Below are 15,764 nucleotides of genomic sequence, written 5' to 3'. Positions count from 1 at the left end.
TAGATGAAGACAAGTCGAAACCCATTACCGAATCCATAATATAAGGAAAAAGGGAGTGGTGATATATGCAAAAAATGGAATCAAGTCGAAGCCCATAGACCTAAATGAGTACTGAACTGAAAAGCTCTGTAAGTGCTGTACTTCAATAACAGAATAAGAAACGTACAGGATACTGGTTCTGATAGCGTAAAGGACCACATGAGGATTTTTTTAAAACTGCATTATGCAATAAGAGAGCATACAAATAAGAATTAGTAGAAGTAATGGAGAAGTCATTGCATGTGGGAATATCAATAATTATTCCATTTTGGACAATAATGCTTAAAGGCACTGAATAGTGTTATATAAATTGCAAGAGGAGGAGGAAGAAAAGAAAGCAAAGAGAAGGGATATCAGCTGCATCAGGACTTTGTGCAGCATGAGTGAAAATTTGTGCTGGATGTGGATTCGAATCTGGGCTCTCCTGCTTACTAGGCAATTGCGTTAACCACTGTTCATCCGGACGTAGTGTTTGTCACAAATGCACGGACTACCTCGGCCAATCTACATTCCCACCTGCCATCACCTGACCACAGTCCCTGTCCCTAACCCTGTCCATACTCACTACTTACATATTCCTGCAGGAAATTGGGCGTAATTGAGCATCCGCACTCAATGTGGTGGATCCATTGCCCTCTGAGGTATATCAATTATATCTACACCACGAGGAATACACAGCTGTGAAACATATTATGCAAATTGAAGAAGGAGGGTGGGGGGCGGGGGGGAGGGGGGGGGGGGGAGAAATGAAGGAAAGAGAAACAATTATTGACCTCAGCTGTATCAAGATTTTCTGCAGCATCACCAGTGATAAGTGAAAATGTGTGCCGGACCAGGATTGGAACCTGGGATCTCATGCTGAATAAGCAGTTGCGTTAACCACTGCATCACCCAGACACAGTGTTTATGGAACTGCATAGACCATCTTGGCAAGCCTCTCGGCTGACCACGTTCCCACTTAGCACCACCTATCCACAGTCCCTGTCCATGTCCATGTCCTCCACATTCACCACTTAGACACCATGCAATCATATAAACGATTCACCACGATAGGTAATGGACCCACCACATTCAGTGTAGATGCACAATTATGTCCAACCTCCTGCGGGAATCTCTAAGCTCTAAGCAGCAAGCATGGAGGATATGTACAGGGACTGCGGATAGGTGGGACTAGGTGGGAATGTGGATTGGCTAAGATAGTCGATGCAGTTGCAATAAACACTGCGTCCAGGTAGTGCAGTGGTTGACAACTGCCTAGTAAGCAGATCCTGGGTTCAAATCCTGGTTTAGCAACACATTTTCACACCTTGCTGCTGATGCCACACAAAGTCCTGATGCAGCTGATATCAATAATCCCTTTTCTCTCCTTTCTCCCCCTTCCTCATTCAATTTACACACGTTTCACAGCTGCAGATTCCTCATGACATCTGTTCTTTCAGACATGTCCAAAAAAACAGTTACCACACATTCATATCACTGAATATTGACTGATGTCTACCTCTGGTTGTTCTCCGCAATAATATTCCCAACAACAATAAAAGAATGTAGCACAACAGTTACTATTAATTTATTTCTAAATCCTACTGTCTTTCATTAAATAAATGTTAGGCCCACAATACATAGTTTATCTGATCATGGTGGTCAAATGACAGCAACAAAGTATCATCGTCAGTCATGTTTGATAAGAAAAGAAAAGAACAGTTTCACAAAATTATACTGACTCAGTCATGTTATTCAGAGGTAGTTTAATGTATGAACAGTGAGAAAAAGTTACCAAGGGAACACAGTACATGAGAAATTAAATTCTTTATTAAAAATAATCTTGCAACAATATGAACCATTCCTTTACAGTGTTGAAGCTGAGAGACTGGGTGGCTAACATATGAAGTCAAATTGGCTTCTGCCAGGAAGAAAGAGCATTATTTGCTGCAGGGGACTTGCTCTAATTAAGAGTCAAAGCTGCAGTACAATCAATATAGCAAAATCTTTCACTGTGTACTCACAAAGGCAAAAAACAATGGACTTTCTGCAAAATACTTAAAATTCCAAGAAAAAAGCAAAGACAATATGGACTACTATTAGGCAGGAAACAAATGAACTTGGTAATGCAGATGATACGCAACTCCCTGATGACCATCGCAATGAGACATATGATGTATGTTTCAAATCCTTAGCCAACAAAATCAATCAATTATTCTTAACAGCAGCTGAAGAAACATGGCCAATAAATGGACCATCAAAAACCAGATACATTAGATCTACTTAGATAAGCATTGCATATTCCACCAAAAAAATCAGTTTTACCCAGTCAACGTTCAGAGAGCTCACAAAAATCATTAGATCACTGAGAATGATATTTCAACAAAAGTATTAAAATCTTGTGTTGACATTGCCCTCTTTGAATTACTTTTGTAATCAGTCAGTGACCAAAGTGTATTTTCAAAAGACTGAAATATGCGGCAGCAACGCCCATTTATAACACCAGCTATTCACAGACCCATCTCCTTCTTCCTTGTCCTTCAAAAAAGATTTAATACAGTAGCTTACAACTGCAGTGTTTCCCTTTTTAGATATATGTGTGTGTTCAGAATCAGATTTGTTGTAACTATGCAATTTGAAATGTTGCACCTGTAAAACAACTTTCTTTGCAGACCATGTCAGTGCAGCTCTACTGACTTCGTCCACCCCTGCAGCTGTTCTTGTGCTGAAATCTTAGAATTTTCAAGCACTTTCGAATTTCTAAGAAGGAACACAACATACTTCTTCTTTTAACAAATGCTTATAATTACATCTCAAGGAACACTCAACTATCGTATTTCAATATGTATCAATAGGGAAACAACATTCATATAAGGGGTGTTCAAAAAGAAATGAGCTGGAGGCATAAGTACAGAAACCAGTACCTGTATGTTAGAAGTATTGACCCTGGCTGTTGAGACAGTTGTCCCACTGTGACACAAGGTGGTGAACAGCTGTCTCATAAAATTCCCGGGGCTGCAATGTTAACCAGTTCCGCATGTACAGATGGACATCGTCGTCTGAGGTGAATCGTTTGCCCCTCAGAGCCTTTTTAAGGGGACCAAAAATAGCATAATCACAGAGAGAGAGGTCCGGACTGTATGGAGGGTGGCCAAGAACCCCCCATTTGAATTTCTGAAGGAGTGCCGTGACTGTGTTGGCCATATGAGGCTTTCAAATTGTCATGGAGCAGAATGACCCCACAGGTGAGATTGCCTGGTCGTTTTGATCTGATTGCTTGGCGAAGGGTGGCCAAGGCTTGGGGGTAACACAAGGCATTCCTGTGCTGCAGGAAATGAATCAGAAGGGGGACATCTTGGTCAAAGAAGAACATCAGTATAACCTTTCCTGCATTCATGTGGATGGCCTTGGCTTTTTTGGTGGTGGTGACCCTGGGTGCTTCCACTGGAGATTTTGTCATTTTGATTCTAGTGCAAACTGATGACACCACGACTCATCTCCAGCTACCACTCGTGCCAGGGAAGCATTCCCTTCCCAAGCATAGCACAGCAGATGAGCAAGACAGTGGGCCATTCGACATTCTTCCTGGTGTGGTAGAAGACTGTGGCGCACCCATTGGGCACACAATTTGCACATGTGCAGTCATTCCTTCATGATGGTGTGCACATTTCCAATCCTCAATCCAACCACGGCTGCTATAGCTTTCCCTGTCACTCAGCAATCCTGGGTAATGAGTGCATCCACCGGCTGGACAATGTCATCAATAATGGAGCGTGATGCTCCAGACCATGCATCATCGGCTATTGGCATCCTTCCTTCCCTGAAGCACTTGTGCCATGCCTTGACCCTTGCAAGGGACATGCAATGTTCACCATACACTTCTGACATTCATCGATGAATTTCTGTTCCTCCTACTCTTTCTGCTGTCAGAAAACGAACATCACCTCTTTGCTCTTCTATTGACGCCTCCATGTCACTGTTTGCAATGTGACTGGCAGCATTGGGTGATAGATGCATGCTGCTGCTAGTTCTGTATAGTCACATAACATGCATGCTTGCCCTCTAGCGACAGGCTGTGAACTTCCATGGTCTAGTCGGAACCACACCTTGTTACACATGCCACGATATTACCCTCGAGTCACCGGTTTGTGCATTCCAGACTCCAGCTCATTTCTTTTTGAATGGCCCCTTATATACGCAGTTTAAGCTTGACTAAATAATGATTTTTTTTCCCCATATCTCTAGACATCTTCATCAGCAGCATCATGGCGTTTTCTTGGCAGTGCACTGTTCTTCTCCAAACTTGGATACCAACTCACAGAGGTTCAAAAAACTCCTCACAGGTACCACAAACATTGTGCAGATGATTCATGTCCAAACAACAGAAAACAGACTGCCACTTTAACAAGTAATCTAACAGAAACAAAACTGAATTTGGAGAGTGGAAATTGCAAATATGGTCTCCCACAAGGTTAAGTGTATGGTCTGCTCCTGTTCTTGATGTACACAAATTATTTTCCACAGTCATTTAGAATTCTTTAAAGACCTATGAAGTTTCCTGATGAGACAAATATATTGGCACAGGAACCAAGTGCACCCATCTTGGACACAGTTTGTAGAATAATGGAATGTGTCTACAGAAAATAACTGAGTAGTGTTTTTTCATAAGTCGATAAATGCTCAGTTGATCAATTAGCAAAAACAATCAAGATCATGGAATACCTCATTTATTAAAATTACTAGGTTTGGCATGTTTAATCAGCCATCTTCAGATTATGAGCACTGTAAACATATGAACATGCTTGTTAACTAGGAAGTCAGCCTTTACATAATATATTACAAAAAGATGAGAAATACTACAGTGTAATGTTTACCCATTTTTCATGGAGCTGGTGGTGTGGCGAACAGCTAGCTGCATGTGGTCATATCAATAACTAATGCTAGTGGCTTTCTCCCAGGGGTTAAATAGTGTGCAAGTTGTGTGCATTTGCATAACTGTTTCAGCTGCAGCCACTGGGAACTCAACTTACGTATAAAGCATTATAACTTGTGAATAAAATGTAAATATAATATGACAATATTATGTGTAGTATTATAGAAATATAACTGTTCAAACAAATAATATGAGTCTTTAATAATCTTAGTATAAATTTATGAACGACTTTAAAATAGAAATGTCAACAGAAACAGTTGGATTGTTGGACGCCAGATGGTGATGCTTCTTGCTACTTCTAGTAATACAGTTTCAGTAGGAAACATCGACAGGACGGCTATTGGTAGTCAGAGATAATTCTGTAAGATGTCATTTCCACAGAGATGCCGTATAACGGCAGCAGTTGACCAAAGATGTATGTAGAGGATGCTGTTACTATGGAGACATTTTGGGTGACTGTTAATGGTTAAAGGTGTATTTATTGGATGCTGTTCCCATGGAGATGATGTGGTTATAATAGCTGCTGGCCACTGTAGACATTATGTATAGGCTGACTTCCCTAATTAACAAGTACTTTTATATCTTTATAGTCCTCACAATCTGAAGACGGGAGACTAAATGTACCAAAACAGGTCATTTTAATAAATGAGGTATTCTGAAATCCTAACTGTTTTTACTAACTTATCACTATGTACAGATTGCAGTACCTCCTTACCGTGTTGGTTAAAATTATAAATACTCAGTTGTTCAAAATTTAGATTTTTGTAGTTACAAATCATGCTAGTTGCTGAAATAGTTTTGTTGAAAGCCAATGTTTGCTGTTGTTATAGGGTGCTGAAAACTATCAGTTTTTGCAAAACTTGATATTTGCTGTCATGTAGTTAAAGTAAAAGTTGATAAATGCAAACTGTGTTCACATAAACTGAAGGCAAGCACTTGTCATCAGAACCAACAATAAATTAATGATTTATATGGCAGCATTAATTCTAGAGTATTGCCCATTTTGAGCTAGCTTTGTCAGGGAGAAGGAACATCAAGGAAGAAGCAAAAAGGAGGAATACTGTTTCAAAAAAGTACAGAATAAGGAAAAAAGATGGCCAGACAGTACTTGTATGTGCCCAACATTTCATGCAACATCAAGGATGTCCAAAAACAGACTCTCAAAAGGAACAAGATCTGAGGAAGAAATAGTTAATACCAAATCAAAGGTTGCACAAACTTTGTACTAAAAAGTTCTACACAATAATGAAGGAGAAAAATCCAGATATGGTGAAAGTAAGTGTTGATATAAAACAGAATTAGCCAATATCAGAGCTCTCCCCGGGTAAAGAATTCTATTCAAGGCACGTTTCACTATGCAATTTGTGCATTATGATTTATTCCGGAGCACAGAAAATGGAAGGGAATGATTTTTATATTTAGCTTGAAACAAAACGACCAAAAGGATGCAACTGAATAGCCTCAGCTCTGTTGGATTTTTTCAGAAACCTTGAGGGGTCCCAGCCAAAAAATGAAATTCATTTATTTTCTGACTCCAGTACCAGCCTGCCTTTGGGGAAGAAAGCAGAAAATTTAAGTAGCTTGTACATTATTTACCTATTCTTGATTGTAGCTTGAATCCTGAAAGAGTGTTTGGTAGAGTGAATAAAGGAAGATATTCTTTCATCAACGGAATACTTTAAAGTGCTGGAACAACATGGCATCATCAAGATTCTAAATAAAGATTTTGATGTCTTTCAAAGAAAATTGTTCAGTGCGTGATGGCTTGTGAAAAGTCTTAGAAGTAGGTATTACTGTCAATGTGGGACACACAATGCAAGTCCTGAAAGGTTGAGATGCAGAAATCCGGCAACAGCAAGAAGAACATGGTCAGCAAGTAAAACAAAAAGTGTGTCTTAAAACTTATGAGACATTTTAACATACCAGAAGTATTGTTGTAGCCAATATTTTGTGTTGTATATTAGTAGCATCTGCTGTCTTGCACTTCTGCTTATCACACATTCATGGAAAAATATGATACTAAAAGCGTTTTATTGTAGTACATTATTGTATTTCTAAGCAAAAGAACAATAAAGTAGCTTTGTTTGTAATTAATATTAAAGATAAAAAATAATCAGAAAAAAATTATATTAACAAACTTTGAAACTTCCATCTTTACATTTATCGAATTTTGAAAAAAACTTTGTCCCTCTATTCTGAAACAAAGAATGAAAATTTTAGAAAAGCCAAATCTACAATCACAGTCATGCCTACAGAAGCTGTGTAAATATTAAATTATCTTGTTTATGTAATTATTATTTCAGTATAATATTTAAAATATTCATTTTCTGAAAAATTTACTTTATTTTGCATTTATTGAGTTTTGAGAAAACATTCCTCAATTTTACCCTTAAATTTACATGTATAGCACAATTACAAACAAATAAAAATGATTTGTAGGAACTAGAAGTAAAAATCAACAGGCACACAATGGATGTGACCCCATGTGTGAGGCACCTGGGTATCCACATGAATGACAAACTGAAATGGCATCTGCCTGCTTTGCATATAAACATTTTTGCCTCATTTTTATACTAACATGCCAACACATTTACTCTCTAATGATGTTTGTAGTTAATGATAGGAGTGAATTTAGAATGAACTGTGAATTTCACACTCACAATAGTAGAAGTAAAAATTATTTCAATATAGAGTTGTATCTCTAGCTACAATTCAGAGTGCTGTTTTATATCTGTGGAAAACGTCTGTAACAGGTTGCTAGTAGGCTTCAGGTAAGAAATTGAAAATCCCCATACACTGAAAAATTAAATAAAAGAGCACTTATCAGACACCTCTTTTACAATTTATGAGAATATTTGGACTGATGGATGTAAATTCCATATACCTTGATGTTCATATTAGATCTTTCACTTTTGTAGTACTCAGACATCTGATACTGGTCTCTGAATCTATAAAGTTACATAAAAGCTTAGTATATGTAGTAGGTAAACTCAACGGGTGAATAGTGTATATGGGGTAGGACCAGCTATGTTTCGATGTACCTGTTTTTCTTCCAATATACAAATAAATGTATGTCATAATTCCAAACTATCAGTGTGAGCAGATTAGCAGTTGCCGTAACTTCTTGTTTGTTTACAAAAGTAGCAAGTAATTTGCAGCTTCGCCAGTACTCTGTGTATCACATTCTTCATAGTGTGCACTTCACAGTCAAGTTGGCAGATGATTATTGATGAATCACCCTACAATTCTAATGTTTATACAAATCTTTATTAAGAACTTTGGCCATCTTTCTGTGGCTTGAATGACACATTTTCTTGCAAGTTTTTATCCATAGTAATAAATTTCATCCAATTATAAAGACACCAGTTGCAAAAATTTTCTCCATACATTCATTTGGCTTTATGGGCATTACATCTTGTTACAACATACATTAAATATCTATAAGTTCTCATAACATATAATTCTCTACCACTGACAACAAGTCTTAAACTGTAGACAACTGTAAACTCCAATTTGGATACACCAGATGACTGCATATCAATTCAATGAGAGCTTCTAACATTGCCACCAACATTCGTGTAATAGGCAGCTGTTCATTATGACGCTTTTATTTAGCTTATAAATACATGCCTCATACATATTGGCAAGATTATGAAAAGGATTGATTGCCACTCATCATGTGGGGGAGATGTTGAATCACAGACAGGAACAACAAAACCACTGCTGAACTTGTGAGCTTTCGGTCAGACAACTGATACACACATGACCTCTGTCTCTGGCTACCAAGGCCGGACCAAGTGACAGTGGTCATGTGCACATGAGTTGTGCTTGCATGAATATGTGTATGTTGTCCACTTTAGAGGAAGGTCTTTCAGCCGAAAGCTCATGTAGTCTTTTTGTTGTGCCTGTCTTTGATTCAATATCTTCACTATAAGGTGAGTTGCAATCTATCATTTTTTTATAATATTGTCATTATTCCATCCTGGATTTTCTATTGTTTGATTTTACTCATTCGGGACTTCTTAGTGCTTGAAAGACTTCTTAGTAACTGTACTATTAATTTCTGACCATTGTTTCCTAATTTCTGAATATAGTGCTCGGATCAGAGGCCTCTACTACCAGTTTAATTTTGAGCCTGAAGATTTACTATAAGCAGTATTATGTTAAATTGTGTTATACTTGTGGTACCATTTTATTAATATGAAGGTACAAAAAATTATAATGAACAAGACTGTAAAGTTATACGGTATAAAGACAACAATGGATGGTCATGATCTATTATTATTATTTCTTTCTTTCCTTTCTCAGACGTTATGTCTGGTTAAAAATGGAAAGTGATGCGGACCTTGATCAAGCGTGACTTCCTTTTAACTGTACGGTATGTGTTAAATTGCATTTAGGAACTTTTGGGTAATTGAACATGTATCAATAATTACAGATTTCTGTAGTTGTATATATACATTTGGATGTAGCTGTATTGCGTTGATGTACTGGTGGATATTGTGTGGTATGACTCCTGTAGTTGATAGTATAATGTAAACTTTATACTGATGCCACATGTCCTTGACTTCCTCAGCCAGTTGGATGTATTTTTCAATTTTTTCTCCTGTTTTCCTCTGTATATTTGTTGTATTGGGTATGGATATTTCGATTAGTTGTGTTAATTTCTTCTTTTTATTGGTGAGTATGTTGTCAGGTTTGTTATGTGGTGTTGTTTCATCTTATAATGGTTCTGTTCCAGTATAATTTGTATTCATCATTCTCCAGTACATTTTGTGGTGCATACTTGTATGTGGGAATGTGTTGCTTTATTAGTTTATGTTGTATGGCAAGTTGTTGATGAATTATTTTTGCTACATTGTCATGTCTTATGGGGTATTCTGTATTTGCTAGTATTGTACATCTGCTTGTGAAGTGATCTACTGTTTCTATTTATTGTTTGCAAAGTCTGCATTTATCTGTTGTGGTATTGGGATCTTTAATAATATGCTTGCTGTAATATCTGGTGTTTATTGTTTGATCCTGTATTCCATCTCACTGTATATATCGCCTTTCCTTAGCCATGTGTTGGATGCGTCTTGATCGATGTGTGGCTGTGTTATATGATACGGGTGCTTGCCATGTAGTGTTTTCTTTTTCCAATTTACTTTCTTCATATCTGTTGATGTTATGTGATCTAAAGGATTGTAGAAGTGGTTATGAAATTGCAATGGTGTAGCCAATGTATTTATATGAGTGATTGCTTTGTGTATTTTGCTAGTTTCTGCTCGTTCTATAAAGAATTTTCTTAAATTGTCAACCTGTCCATAATGTAAGTTTTTTATGTCGATAAATCCCTTTCCTCCTTCCTTTCTGCTTAATGTGAATCTTTCTGTTGCTGAATGTATGCGATGTATTCTATATTTGTGGCAGTGTGATCGTGTAAGTGTATTGAGTGCTTCTAGGTCTGTGTTACTCCACTTCACTACTCCAAATGAGTAGATCAATATTGGTATAGCATAAGTATTTATAGCTTTTGTCTTGTTTCTTGCTGTCAATTCTGTTTTCAGTATTTTTGTTAGTCTTTGTCTGTATTTACCTTTTGGTTCTTCTTTAATATTTGTATTATCTATTCCTATTTTTTGTCTCTACCCTAGACATTTATAGGCATCTGTTTTTTCCATCGCTTCTATGCAGTCGCAGTGGTTATCCAATATGTAATCTTATTGTTTAGTGTGTTTTCCCTTGACAATGTTATTTTTCTTACATTTGTCTGTTCCAGAAGCTATATTTATATCATTGCTGAATACTTCTGTTATCTTTAGTAATTGGTTGAGTTGTTTTAGATCATCCATGTATAGCAAATGTGTGATTTTGTGTTGGTATGTTCCAGTAATATTATACCCATAATTTGTATTATTTAGCATGTTGGATAGTGGGTTCAGAGCAAGGCAGAACAAGAAAGGACTTAATGAGTCTCCTTGGTATATCCCACGCTTAATCTGTATTGGCTGTGATGTGATATTATTTGAATTTGTTTGGATATTAAGTGTGGCTTTCCATTTTTTCTTTACTATGTTTAGGAACTGTATCAATTTAGGATCTACTTTGTGTATTTCCAATATTTGTAGTAACCATGAGTGGGGTACACTATCAAAAGCTTTTTGGTAATCAATGTATGCATAGTGTAGCGACCTTTGTTTAGTTTTAGCTTGATATGTCACCTCTGCATCTATTATCAATTGCTCTTTACATCCTCGTGCTCCTTTGCAACAGCCTTTTTGTTCTTCATTTATAATTTTGTTCTGTGTTGTATGTGTCATTAATTTCCGTGTAATGACTGAAGTTAATATTTTGTATATTGTTGGTAGGCATGTTATGGGGCAATATTTTGCTGGGTTTGCTGTGTCTGCTTGATCTTTAGGTTTCAGGTAAGTTATTCCTTGTGTAAGTGTGTCAGGGACTGTGTATGGGTCTGCAATGTAACTATTAAATAATTTAGTTAGATGTGAATGTGTTGAGGTGAACTTCTTTAGTCAGAAATTTGCTATTTTATCTTTTCCATGGGCTTTCCAATTGTGAGTAGAATTAATTGCTTGGGTGACTTCATGTTGCAAATTTATCACTTCAGGCATTTGTGGTATCATCTTGTACATATCTGTTTCTGCTTGTATCCACTGTGCATGCCTGTTATCTTGTACCGGGTTTGACCATATGTTGCTCCAGAAGTGTTCCATGTCTGTTATGTTTGGTGGATTGTCTATTTTAATGTGTGTGTTATCTATTGTCTGGTAAAATTTCTTTTGGTTTGTGTTGAATGTTTGGTTTTGTTTCTTTCTATTTTCACTTTTTTGTATCTTCTAAGTCGTTTGGCCAATGCTTGTAATTTCTGCTTCTTTTCATCTAATTGCTCTATCACTTCTTGTTGAGAGATTTTACCTAACCTTTTTCGTTTTTTTTTTTTTTTTTCTGACATTTCATTTATTATAAATTGTGTTAGCTGTCCGATGTCTTTTCTCAGTTTTTCTATTCTGATCTGTAGCCTGTGTTGCCATGCTGGTTTTGTGGGCTGCTTCTGTGTGTTGGTTAGTTCTGATCTCTGCCTAGTGTGTATATTTAGTGTAGCGAGTGCTCCTATATAAACCAGTAGTTGTAACTCTTCCATAGTAGTATTTTCATGTATTTTGTTGTGTATGATTGTGTTGATAATTGTTGTTGTTGTTTCAACTTGTGGGTTATTTGGTGGTCTACGGAAGAATGGTCTAATGTTTGTATTTGTGTCTTTGTATTCTATATATGTCAGCTGAAATTTTTCTTCTATATCTAACATGTGTGTCACTTCGTGTTCTATTTGTGCTTGTTCTGGGGCTGTCTTAAGATTTCGTTTTCCTTTGATTGTTTAATTGATGTGCGTTCTTTGTTTATTTGCTCTGGGATGTTTGAGTCCATTATTGTATTTTCTTCTTCTTCTGATTGCACATTATTTTGTTCCAGTATTTGTTGTACTTGTTGTTTGATGTTTTCTAATTCTGACTGGGGTATCCTGTTATTTTTGATTATTACACGGATCTGATCAGCTAGTCGTTGTTCTGCTAAAAATTTTAATTCTGGGTATCTGGTAACAAATGTTGTGTATACTTGTGATCTGTATCCAGTTGTGTTGGTTCCTAAGTTTGTTGCTTGGTAATAACAGAACATGAGGTGTCAGTTAACTTCATCTGACCATCTCATCCTCTGTCTTTGTTTTCCTTCTAGGGTGGTTGCAGGAAGCATATCCTGCAAAACACCTCCATTTGGGTTTAAATCATTTTCTGTGTGGCTAGCAGTGTCGTTACCATTGTGGACGGGCTTAGGGTTCAAGCGTCGTCCCCGACCGTGACAGCGCTTATCCGAGGATTCATTAGTTCTGTCCTGAACCAACTAATCACACTAAAACGGGGGTTAGCCCTATTAGTGGTTTGTTCTTTTCATCGCCTTTTACGACTGGCAGAACATACCGGAGGCCTATTCTTTTCCCAGGCCTCCATGGGTTATTATTATTATTATTATTATTACTGAACAAAGATTTAAGAACTATGTACTGAAATTTAATTCTTTGACATCTTAAATTTAACAGAAATCAATTTATTTGGACAAATAACTTCATAAATCCTGCTGAAGATGCTCTGAGTGGTGTCAAGAGGATAGATACACATATACACAGTTTTTCAATATCATATATGTGAGCATGGTGTTAAAAATAAATTAAGGAAAGCATATGACTGCCAGAGAAAAAAAATTGATGATGACTGTTTTCTGATCTGGATTATATTTCTGATTCATATAAGGTGATCCTTTCATGCAATATCCATACAGCTCTGACTAAATAGAGGGAATATGGAAGAGTTAAAGGAATGTACCACAAAAGGAAATTGGCAAGGAAACAGTAGATGCTGGTTGTACTTAAACATAATGACATAGATGCTCTACACAATTTTTGCCATTTTCACTGCTGATCACCTCTGGATTCTATAAACTTTGTGATAAGTTTTTTCTAAGGATGATAATGACTAAACATCTGAGGCAATAATTACGGACCATAAACATGCATCTGAAAAACTTTACTGGTTTGAAATCCTTTTGCAAAAAATTACTTAATTTTTGAGGGGAATCTAGAGAGAGAGAGAAAGAGAGAAACAAATTAATGAATTTGTAGTTGAAGTTTCTATAACCATTATATCACTTTGGAGGCAAATTCAGTTAGCTCTGAACATGTGTATGTACACTTTAGTATTCCATTTGCTCTTTCATTCTTAGATGACATCTGTTTCTTTGATGATCCTATTAGGAATCATTCAATGTCGTACAGGTCAAGCTTCTCTTTCACAGGTCAAGCATCTCATTCTCCAGTTCACCTCTTAATAACATTAACATAACATAAAATAACATCTATGCTGCTAAGATTTAGTTTTCTCCCATTTTCCATTATAGCAAACAGTGATTTAGCAATGAATGCTAAGAAAGTCAAAACGTCGGTCTATAATTTTTGCGAGTATAAATTTCAGGACTGAAACACTGGCACTGCATATGGCACAAGTGGGATACATGATGGCCTATTAAGAAAGAAGATCACACAAATTTCCATGTTAGTCATGTACTGCTAGTGGAATGAAAGTTAGGTTAACCAAACATAAACATTCCTCTAGAAGCAACAGTGTATTAATTGCCAGACATCAAACTATAATATAAAGCTGCTCATCAAAAAAGAAATAAGAAATGGTAATTCAGATTTTACAGGTACAAGCTGTGCACAATCTGCTTAGAACAATAAATCAGAATACATTTATGAAAAATTCTCAGCATTTAAGGTCACAAGTTTAATCCCAAATTTTGATCACATCTGTTCTCATAACTGAAGTCAGTTAACATTGACTGCTGGTACTCCAGTTAATTTCTTCTTATGCATTGAACTGGCTAATGATATCAGTATGATATAGTGGAGAAGACGGAATTTAGAACTACAAACCCATGATCAAACAGCATATAAACCTTGTCTACTTTCCCAAGATCAGAATAGAAGAGGAGTATTTACAAAAGGTAAATATCACATCAGAAGTACTCTCTCATGATGTTGCTATCTGCACAATTTTTCTTTGCCACTGCATTCTCTAGTACTCAACTGACAGAAGTTGGAAGACTTCACCACACCTACCCCCTAAGACATCTGAAGCATTGACCAGTGCTTGCTCTTTCCTGTTCCCTGCACCTACACTATCAGTGCCTTTCAACACTACAAAGAAAAAGTTTACTGATTGCACATTATCAGCTTCGAAGCTGAGGGAAAACTACAAGAAGCTATATTGTTATTTATATTTTCTCTTTAATCATTAACAGTAATGTTTGACTCAAAATTTCAAATTAATTTTGATGTACATATTTATGTATATACAGATAACTCAAGATGACATAGTACACCTTGTTTCATAGGTAGATTATCCAGTTGGCTCCACATCTACAAATTTATTTGAAGATCTTTGTAAGATACTGGAGGTATGTACTACTTTATCTTTGGCTAATTTTCCTTGTGGTACTAATATAACGTTCAAGGATATATTTTGAGGCTGAATGTAATATTTTAATGTGACTATGTTTACACACATCAAAATCTGGTCTGTGTTTATCATCATTGGAATTATGAGGGTGTGCTGAATAGTAATGCCTTGAAATTTTTTGTGTAGAATGTCTTTTTTAAAAAAATAAAACTAACATTATCTATATATTTGCAGCCCTCTGCCACTGGAGGGCTCCAAATTGTAGTGTGTAACATGTAACTATGACGATGCTTGAGAAACAGAGTGCTATAATCGAGTTTTGAATTCAAAGAGTTCGTCCATGGCGCACCCCCTCCTTCAGCATGACAATGCCAGACCACAAATGAGCACTGCGACATCTGCAACTATCTGATCATTAAACATCCTTTACACAGGCCAGACCTGATCCCATCCTGTTGTCATCTCTTTCCAAAATTTAAAAACATCTCCGAGGATTTCACTTTGAAAGTGATGAAGTGGTGCAAGCAGAGATGAGATTGTGGCTTCGTCAATGCAGTTAAACCACAGTGATAGTATCAATGAACTGGTCTCTCGTTGGGGGAAATGCATTCATCGCCAGAAAGAATGTTGAGAAATAAACACGTAAACATGAGTTAATGTTTGTTTTATTTAAAAAGCTTTAAGAGTTTTCACATAAAAGATTCGACAGCATTTTACAGTACACTCTCATACTTAATAATTAAATTCCTACATGTGTCCTATTGTCACAGGCATTCCTTTATTTATTTACATGATAAATTAAC

Source organism: Schistocerca serialis, chromosome 5, assembly GCF_023864345.2.
Source record: "Schistocerca serialis cubense isolate TAMUIC-IGC-003099 chromosome 5, iqSchSeri2.2, whole genome shotgun sequence".
NCBI lineage: Eukaryota > Metazoa > Arthropoda > Insecta > Orthoptera > Acrididae > Schistocerca > Schistocerca serialis.
Note: the sequence above shows the minus strand (reverse complement) of the source record.